Raw genomic sequence first — 10,316 nt, 5'->3', positions numbered from 1 at the left:
AAACTCCACTATGGTTTTTCCTACAGTGCTGACATTGCTTCGGCTTATCCACTCCATATTCCACTGTATAAGCTTGTCTTTCTCTTCCCGGATTTGATCCTCTACCCGTGGATGCTGCGGATTCTGCTCTGGTCTGAGGTCGAGAACTTGAACCTTTACTATTCTTTGATTGCGAAGAACCGAACGATGCACCATATCTTTTATTCCATTGCGTCATTTACTCTGCAAATCTTTCATTCTGAGCTCGCTCCAAAGCTTTAGCTCAGTTCACAACCTCTTGGAAGAAAGAGAGATTAAGTGCCAACAATAATTCTTTCAGTCGATGTCGTAATCTTTCCATAAACCAGTCACATGAGTCCTTTTCCGTAGGAACTAACTCGATAGAAAATCTACTCAACTTGTTAAATTCGCACTCAAACTCATACACAGTGCGATTCCCTTGCTTTAAATTCAGGAATTCCTGCTTCATCTGCCGGATGAACTGATCTCCTATGTATTTTTTTTCTCTTAAACTCATCCAGAAAGAATGACCATGTCACATGCTCTTTTACCACTCTCATCGTCACATTAGACCACCATATCCTGGCTTGGCCTCTTAATAACGAAACTACACCATCCAATTTCTCCATTTCAGAACAATGAAGATTCTTTAGCATCACTTTCAAATCATTGAGCCACATATCAGCAGCAACCGAACCTTCTTCAGCTTCTCCACTAAATTCAAGCACTCCTAAACTTCTCAGCTCTTTAGGAACATTCATCTTAGGGGCTGAAGAGATAGATGGTTGGAAACGCGTTAGGATAGCGTCCAACATCTGATAGGACGTCCTTTGATCTTAAACAGGCACTCCAGGTCGTGTCTGTTCCTCACTCTACCTGCTAGGGGCAAGTGAGTTACTACTTTCCTCCATCCTATCTCCCGCATCACTTCGGGAGCCTTCAAAGTTCGACATCTATTAAGATTAAATTACTAAAGGTATTGGTAAGGATAACATATTAATCCCTTATCAGATCAGAAAGACTTTATTAAAAATTGGCATGTACTCTTTTTAAAACCAAAAATAACTTTAATTCGACTTAAAACCACTTAAACTATAGCTTTGATACCATTAAATGTAACACCGCTAACCCGTACCCGACCCAAATATGAATCCGATGTGTCACATTTGACTTTTCAAAACATAATAAATTCACAATTAGGAATAAATTTAAAATTTATTATTTCAATCAAGATAGAGAAAATAATACTATTCTAAATATAAAATCTTAATAATTTACATAGATTATCAAAAGTAAGAGTTTACAAAATACAAAATATATAAGTTTACAAAATTGACCAGAGCATTTCAAATTAAACGTATAATACATACCAACAGTTTATAAAATAAGCAAAAACCTACATTTAATTTGTACTGATATGATCTTTAGAAGTGTATGTTATCCTCAACCCAAATCAATCGTCAGCTTTCTTCAAACCTACGCAAGAAAAAACACACACGCTAAGTCGATGACTTAGTGAAGCAATACTAATAGTGCTAACTTATTAACAGAAAAAACACACACGCTAAGTCGATGACTTAGTGAGGCAATACTAATAGTGCTAACTTATTAACAAAAATCTTATTTAGTTTATTCAAGATGTTTTGCAAAGAGATTTCATTATTTTCATATCAAAGATATACTATGAACAGTTACACTTGTAGGTCTTTATTTCAAGTGCCCAAGCTATACTACTGAGAACTCTAGGTATCTGAGTACTATGAGGTTGTGCACTAATGTTGTCACCACAGCTCGTAATTTGCACCGAAGTGCCACATAATTATCCCGAATGACCATATAGATTTGCACCGAAGTGCCACATATTTATCCCGGAGGACCACATATTTGTCTCAAAGGACCACATAAGACCCTCGACTCTTGGCATACCAACCCATACCCAACCCGGATACGAGTCCGAGATGTCACATTAACTTTTAAAAACGATAATCTTACAAAATATCAAAACATTTGAACTCTTTTTAAGAAAATACGATCATATATTGTTAAATTGTATTTGTTATAAAATTTTTATGCAAAAACGTATTTATGAACAGTAAAATATGATATGAACATTAATGAACAGTACCGTGAACAGTAACGTGAACAATACCCGAATGTTAAAATTTTCCAGATTGCTTAAGGGGTATCGATTCCTCTGCTACAAGGAACCGATTCCCCTGTTACAGTACTGTTACAGTACCTCGGCAAAACATGTATAAAACTCATAAAATTCTAAGCTTTCATTTGTATAAAATTTCCATTTACAAATACATCTTTAAAACATTCCAAAACTTGATCAGAGTGTATCCAATACAAATCTTTTATTTATAACATGCCAACTAAATTCTTTCTAACAAAATACATGCAATTCTATCTACATTTCTGATATGATATTCGGTAAGGAGAACTAACCTGTCTTGTTCCTCTTTATTTCTCTTTTCTCGTTCCAAACCTACGTGTGAAACAATTACACACTAGTTCGATGACTTAGTGAGGCATATAAAACATATAATATAACCATATATAAACCATTTCATATAAAAAGGCATACATCTGCAAATACTATCATTAATCCCTTTTACTTACCATATATTCATCATATAACACATATATCACTATACCAAGGAATAAACATATCATCATGTAATTTCTATAAAATATTTCATATTACCAAATATACATATCATATATAGTGTATTTGTTATCATCTCATTTAAACTCATGTACACATGTCACTAATTCTTTTTATCATATAAACATATACTAAAACATTTCTATACAGATCATGGAGCACATATATCATTATCAACACGTTTAACATTTCATATTCATTATCATTAATTCTTATAATTTAATACCCTTATACATAACATATCATGCCTTAACCAAGTAATACACCATTACATAAATCCTGTGATCTATTCCATATAATAAATCACATATACATATCATATTCAGTATACTTATTAAATTTCTTTGTTATCCCATGTACACTATTGAGAACTGAAGGTATGTGGGTACATTGAGGTTGTGCACTAATGCTGTCACCACAGCTTGTATAAATTCCCACTAGGGGCACTGAATATTTGTCCCGAATGACCGCATAGAAATATCCCGAAGGACCACTATGCCCCGAAGGACCACATATCATATTTGTCCCGAATGACCACTCCTTAAGAACCATATACATAATACAATAGACCAAATAAGTGTACCGAAGTACCACATACATGTTCCACAGAATTACATATATGTCCCGAAGGACCACGTAGAATTTTCATGTAGAACCGTGTAGACCCTCAACTCTTGGCATGCCAACTATACCTATAGCTCTCGTATCATATAACATGAGAATTTTTCTTTTGCTTCATATATTCATGTACTTATATCATTACTCTTATGATCACATATCACATGTGCATATAATCACGTAGTTTACTTTCATATAATTCATGTCACTTTTGATATGAATTCATATTCATATGTCACATAGATCATATCACTTTGTATGGATTCACATAAACATATATATCATTTTATTCATGTATTATTCTTATATCATCATATATATATCATCTATGTTTCATCACTTAATCTCATATCATATAACATGCTCTATTCTCTTATGTTCACATGACATATAATGCATACAAATTATATTTCCATATGCCTTTTCATGAATTCATACATCATACAAATCATGCCATCTCTTGTTCTCATATGTTTCCAATACATCACATATATCACTAGTGCATTTTCACGTAAACATGTAAATCATGTAACATATAAGAATATATATATATATATATCCATTTCTATATACTAATACACACATAATAATCACATAACATTTTAAAAGTTACTTCTTACCATAGTAACTCCATCATTGGCTCATCGCAAGCCAATGTTTGTTCAAGAACCTAAGTACAAAATAAATTGCACTTACCTTAGCCTTGCTTTGATTCAATCCTAATTTTTTGATTGTTCCGAAACTTGATTAGGATCAATATCTACATAAATATAACATTTCAAAACAATTATCAGAAGCCTAAACCTTACACTTGATGTTAATAACTTAAGCCCAAAATTCCATATTTTTTTCTTTAGGGGGGAATCGGTACCCCCTAGGGGGGTATCTGTTCCCTTTGCACAATTTGGAATTTTCGTTCAAGCCCAGAAATCACTGTTCATTGCACGAAAATTCACTATTTCGACTTCAATTCTTCATGTTTCATTCACTTTTCTATTCTTAACTCAAATATACATACTTAAACTAATTTATATCCATTTAAACCATCTTTATCCTCAAAATCCTCTCCTCTTTATGAACTTCAAGAATCATACCCAATTTTCAATATGTTCTAATTTCAATTCTATCACTTCATATCTCTTAATTAAATTGATGACAAGTCAAATTTAACTTCAAATTCAACTTATCAACTCTTTTCCAGAAATTCATTTAAAAACTCATTATCTTTAATCTTTCATAACTTCTTCATCTTTTGATTTTAAGATAACTTAAGCTTTCTTGAAGCTTAGTTATCATCTAATGATCAAAACTAACTCATAAAATCAACAAATAATTGATTAACCAGAAAACTCACATTTGCCTTGGAGCCTTCACGGGAGGAGGAAGAAGAAGATAAGAGAAATATCTAGAACATTTGTTTCCCACATTTTATTCCACGTGGGTTATAAGATAACCCCAAATATATTTTATTCTCTTATTTGTTCAATGACCATTTTGCCCTTTATTTTTTTTTTGATAATTACTAAAAACTTTCAGGAAATACTTTCAAATAAATCATTGAACCTTTCAACTTTTCCACTTTAATCACCAAATTCTAAAATTTTACAATTTAATCACTAACCCATAGTTTGAGATGTTACAATACTATTCAATCATTATTCAAAGTGTTTCTTATTCACATAATTTCTTTCTCATAGAGTTTGTTCACATTCAATGATTCAAAGTTCACATTCACTTATTCATAGTTCACATTTCCATAATATATAATCATAAAACATAGTTTGTATAATGGAAATTGATTAAAACATTGAAATATAACATAAAATAAATATAAAGTTTTCGATCGAAAACACGGAGGTTGGCTTATCGTAAGCCTTTCTCAATTCTGTTACTAGAATGAGAAGTTGCACTCACCTTTGCCTCACTAAAGTCTAATCCAAATCCTTTCGAATCAATACTCAAAATACCAAGCTGACTGGAAGTCAGTTACGTTCAATCACTACATAAAACAATCTAAAATCAATATCATTCTTAACTCAATTATATCGAATCATAATAACTTGGGATGCAAGAAACCCTATATTTTCATTTCATACTTAGAGGTATCGGTACTACCCTAATGGTACCGATACTACCCTTCAAGGGTATCGATACCTCCTCATGGTACCGATATTGAAATAACATTCGATGTTTCAAGGGTATCAATACTATCATTCAGGTATCGATACAACCCTTACAAAATACTCATATTAAACCCAGGGGGTATCGATACTGTTCATAAGGGTACCAATACCCTAAGCCTAGAATGACCATTTTCATCCCGAAAATCACCTAAAAATCCTCCCAACACTCTCATAAACACATCTCTATATCCTTTGAACTCACCTTTATACTTCCACACCAAATTGTATACATTTACTACTTTCAAACATCGCAAATTCTCATTTAAACACTTGAATCTTCAAATCATACCAAGATTTCAACCATGTTATTAACCAATTCTAACACTCCTAACCCCTTTAATTAACCTATTGACAAGTCAAAATATTTCATTAAAACTTCAAAAACTACTTCATAACAAAATTTCATCTAAAACCCCATTTTACAAATCCATCTCTAAAACACTCAGGTTGTTGTTTTGATGCAATATAAGCTTTCCTTAAGCTTATATACTACCCAAACTTCCATTATCAACCCAAAGATTAAAGTAAAACTGAAAAATTCACATTCTTACCTTTGAAGAGGGAGCTCACGTAGAAGAAAAAAGAAAAGAAATGTTTTCCATACACTTTTCTCTTTAACCCAAACTTATCCAATGTAAAAGCAATTTAAAATATCATTCCCTGTAATTTACCATTTTACCCTTATTAAACATCCATATTTGCTATAATACCCAAAACAAAAATTCTTTCATAAATGATTGAATTATCACATTATTTTAATTCAACCATTGAGTTTAGAAGTTCTTACATTTTGGTCACTGACCCAATAATTAGGTTGTTACACAGGTTGTCACTGGTCGATCGTCGTTATATTTTACTTATGATAGACATGAATGCATTTGTCTTGTATGCATATGGCAAGACATTGTTGACAATGTTTTATTTGGTCAATGAATATATTATAATTTTACTTTAAAAATTATATTGATTGATATATTATTATTATAACATTTAAGAGATTGAAAGTTTAAGTACACCTAAATATAATTAATTTTAATTTAAACATTGAAAATTATAAATAATTTAATATTATATGTTATACTTTGAAATATATTAAATATAATTTGATTTTAAATCATTTTTATAGAATAATATTTAATATGTATGGGTTGTACATGATTTTGTGCACCATTAAAAATTAGAGAATGAACAATTTCAAAAAGTTTAAAAAATAATTTGAATTATTTCAAAAAGTTCAAAAAAATAACTATATATAATTTTTATCACCCAATTATCTTTACACTTTTATTTTGGTCATTAAAGTTTATTTTTTTAATTTAATTACTAAACTTTATAATTATTCATGTTTTGGTCACTCCATTATTAGATAATTAACGACGTTATGACATTATATATAACAAAACAATGTCATTTTAGATCCTTACATATAATCAAATTTAGTTCAAAACAACATTGTTTTGGTTCCTTATAAAAATATTTTTTCTCATTTTCCTCCATTTTTTCCTCCTCTTCTCCTTTTCTCTCTCTTAACCTAAACCAACAAAGAATTCGCTCAACGCATTGTTTGTCATTCTGGCCACCATCTTCAAAGGTAGACGAGTTTCAAATATCCCACATAACTCGCCTCACCCTTCGAAACACAATCAATTGTTCGTTTAATCGAAAAACAACCTAAACTCCACGTTGATACCATCAATTTTGTATGTCATCATGTTCCGATCACCACTCACATTAATACAAGTGTCAAATGAAAGCTTTTCCTCTTCCTTTCAATCATTTGGTTTATATCTCTATGAAACCAGTCCAAAAGCCAAGAAAACCAAATTAAAACATAAACCAAATATCCCCGATTTTCCCTTTCAACTTTCACCGTCAGATTATTTATCCAATTGAGATATGTTACTCTCTATTGAACGTATCGTTCTTTGATTGTTTGAATCTACGATCATAGACCTGAATGTACTATAACCTGATAACTTTAGACTTAAGTTTTTTTGTAAGGATTTTAGGGTTTGTGATAAAAAAAGTTGATAAGAGTTTGGGGTTTAAGGTTTAAGATAGATTGTAAGGGTTTTAGGGTTGGGATAATAAGGGTAAGGTTGATGAGGGTTTAGGGTTGGGATATGTGTGGTGGTCGATGAATGTTTAAGGGTGATCAATAAGGGTTAAGGGTGGATGGAGTTTATAATTAGGGTTTTGGGGCTATAATTATGGTTTAGGGATTTTAATTTTATTTTTTCTTTCTATTTTAAATCATATTATACTACATATTAATAAAAATACCATTTCACAATAAACAATGATAAAATAATCCATGTCAATACATATTTTGTAATTTAAACGACGGAATGACTGAAACAAAAAATAATTTAAAGCTTAATGATGAAATTGAAAAGTTTAAACTTTAATGACCAAAATAAAAATAAAAAAATAGTTGAGATATGAAATTTATAATTTACCCTAAATTTTAATGAATGTCATTTAATTCATGGATGAGTATAAAATTATAGACTACCAAAACTTGAGGAGCAATTATGATTAGTATGATGATATGGATAAGTAGATATTAATACATTATCTATCCTCAAGGATAATACATTTTAGTGGAACAATTTCTTGGGATTTACAATATTCTAATTAATATAATATAAACTTGGCAGAAATCATGTAAAGCAAAAACTTTATCACAAAGAATAAATAAAATTTCATGATATTTTTTGTCTTCAAATATTTTTAAGAAACTATTTTTTTACAGTTTTAAATTTTTAATTTTTTTAAAATTAAATTATTAACGTAATAATAGTGATAATAACAATAATAAACCTACTAAATTAATTTTAGTTATTTTTTTCAATGTTGATGTTGGTAATTTTATCATTATTTCTAGAAAAATAAAAATATATTAAACATGTAAAATATTATAAATTATAAAAATATAAATACATTTTTAAATGGACCAAATGGATTGTGATGACTATATGTGGTTCACTTATTTTAATTTGAACATAAACTCACAACCAACAGTTTTTCGGTTATTGGTCTGTGTTGAGATATATATTGTCTCTATCAAAAAGGTAGAACAAGAATGAATAAGAGCAAGATGGTTCTATAGAGGTCACATTCCATCTCTCAATCATGTTCAAGAGATTTGATAATGGCATTTACTGCTTGTATCAATTGAAAGATCATAATGACTATCCGTAGGTTAGCATGTTAAATGAATATAATAAGATGATAGTGGATTTAGCTCTGGTAGATCCTATAGACCTATCAAAGGTCATATAATAAGTCACGACTTTATAAGATTTAAATTTTCGAGATCTTTTCTTTGAAGATATTCCTTTTATATCTTCTGGAAATCTACATGTAAGAGAATTAAAAATACTTCAAGATCTTCATGTGATTATGGTCATCCTGTGACATGCGAAAATGATGTTTGCGGAAGATCTTTAGTGGGTATAACATAAATATATTCAAATTATTAAAAATTATAAAATTTAGATAAAAAACAATAAAAATAAAAAGCTAGTAAAAAGAAAAAATAATTAATACTAATACTAATACAACAAATTTGTTACTTTATTATTATTATTATTATTATTATTATTATTATTATTATTGATTAATATGGGATCAATACAAGGTAATATATGTTCAAAGAATTCTCAACCATTTGAAATTAAATGCTCACACCCCTAATATTCATGTTGCTCAAACCCGAGACCTCAAAGAATAACAATAATTCATTTACTATTTAGATCGTTTGATTTGTGCATATTATTATCAATTAACAAGATCATTAGGCCTGAAAATAACTACATAAGCCATATTGATTCAAATTTCAAAAGGTTAGGAACTTTAAATCAATGAATGGTGTTTTGATATTCACTTTTATAAGGTTATCTTTATTTAAGAATCGGCGGGTATCTGATTATTTCTCACCACTTTGCTTAATCTAGTATGAGATGCAACATTTAAATTTTACAAATTTTAATTTATCTGAACTAATTTTTATTCGCTTTGATTAATAATTTTTTAATAAAATAGTTTGATTAACGATTAAAAAACAATTTAATTAATTTGGTTTTGACTAATTCAGTTCGGTCGGTACCTCTACTTCTTCATGATAATCTTCTCTCTTCTCCTTTAAATATCGGTCAACAATCGTTCTCTTACCAACCGCGATTCTCCGTTCATATCAGAAGCAATGAACCGCTAATGACCGACAAACCAAACTTAATCTTATGAGATTTAATATTCCTAACAATATAAATAAATAAAAGCAATGTACAAGGAAAAATGAAACAATAATACAGCCCATGGATTAAATCGTAAGAAAGTAGAAGAAATGAGTTTTTTTTAATTTTTATCTCTTAGTCAATGTAAAACAAGGAAATTTGATTAACCCCAACATATTTACCGCATGGGAAGTGCGGTAATCAGCTCAAAGTTCAAACGGGCAATCCCAAGATCTTTTTAACAATAAAACATGCATGCAAATGTGACCACGTTGCTATCTTGGATCCATCTCGGTGATGGAAAGCTCCCCGGAATTTAGGTCCTCCGATCGTTGCATAGCCGATCGAGTCTCACCGTGTATAACAAATGCAGGCTCCGAGGGTATCGGGAGAGTGGTAGAGTCGCTAGTGAATATCAGAACAAGTGAAACCATAGTTCTTTTACTGCATATTATGAATATGATGCAAAACAAGCACACAGAAGCCAAAAACATCCGATTTAACCAAAAACTGATCGTGCATCAGATATTCAGGCACCATGTATCCGCTACAAGCTGTACCGTAAAAGAAAAATCAGTGACTCATCAATTTTCGAATCGTTTGGTT

The sequence above is a fragment of the Hibiscus syriacus genome, unplaced genomic scaffold (genome assembly GCF_006381635.1).
Source record: "Hibiscus syriacus cultivar Baekdansim isolate YM2019G1 unplaced genomic scaffold, ASM638163v2 tig00109980_pilon, whole genome shotgun sequence".
NCBI classification, from domain to species: domain Eukaryota; kingdom Viridiplantae; phylum Streptophyta; class Magnoliopsida; order Malvales; family Malvaceae; genus Hibiscus; species Hibiscus syriacus.
Note: the sequence above shows the minus strand (reverse complement) of the source record.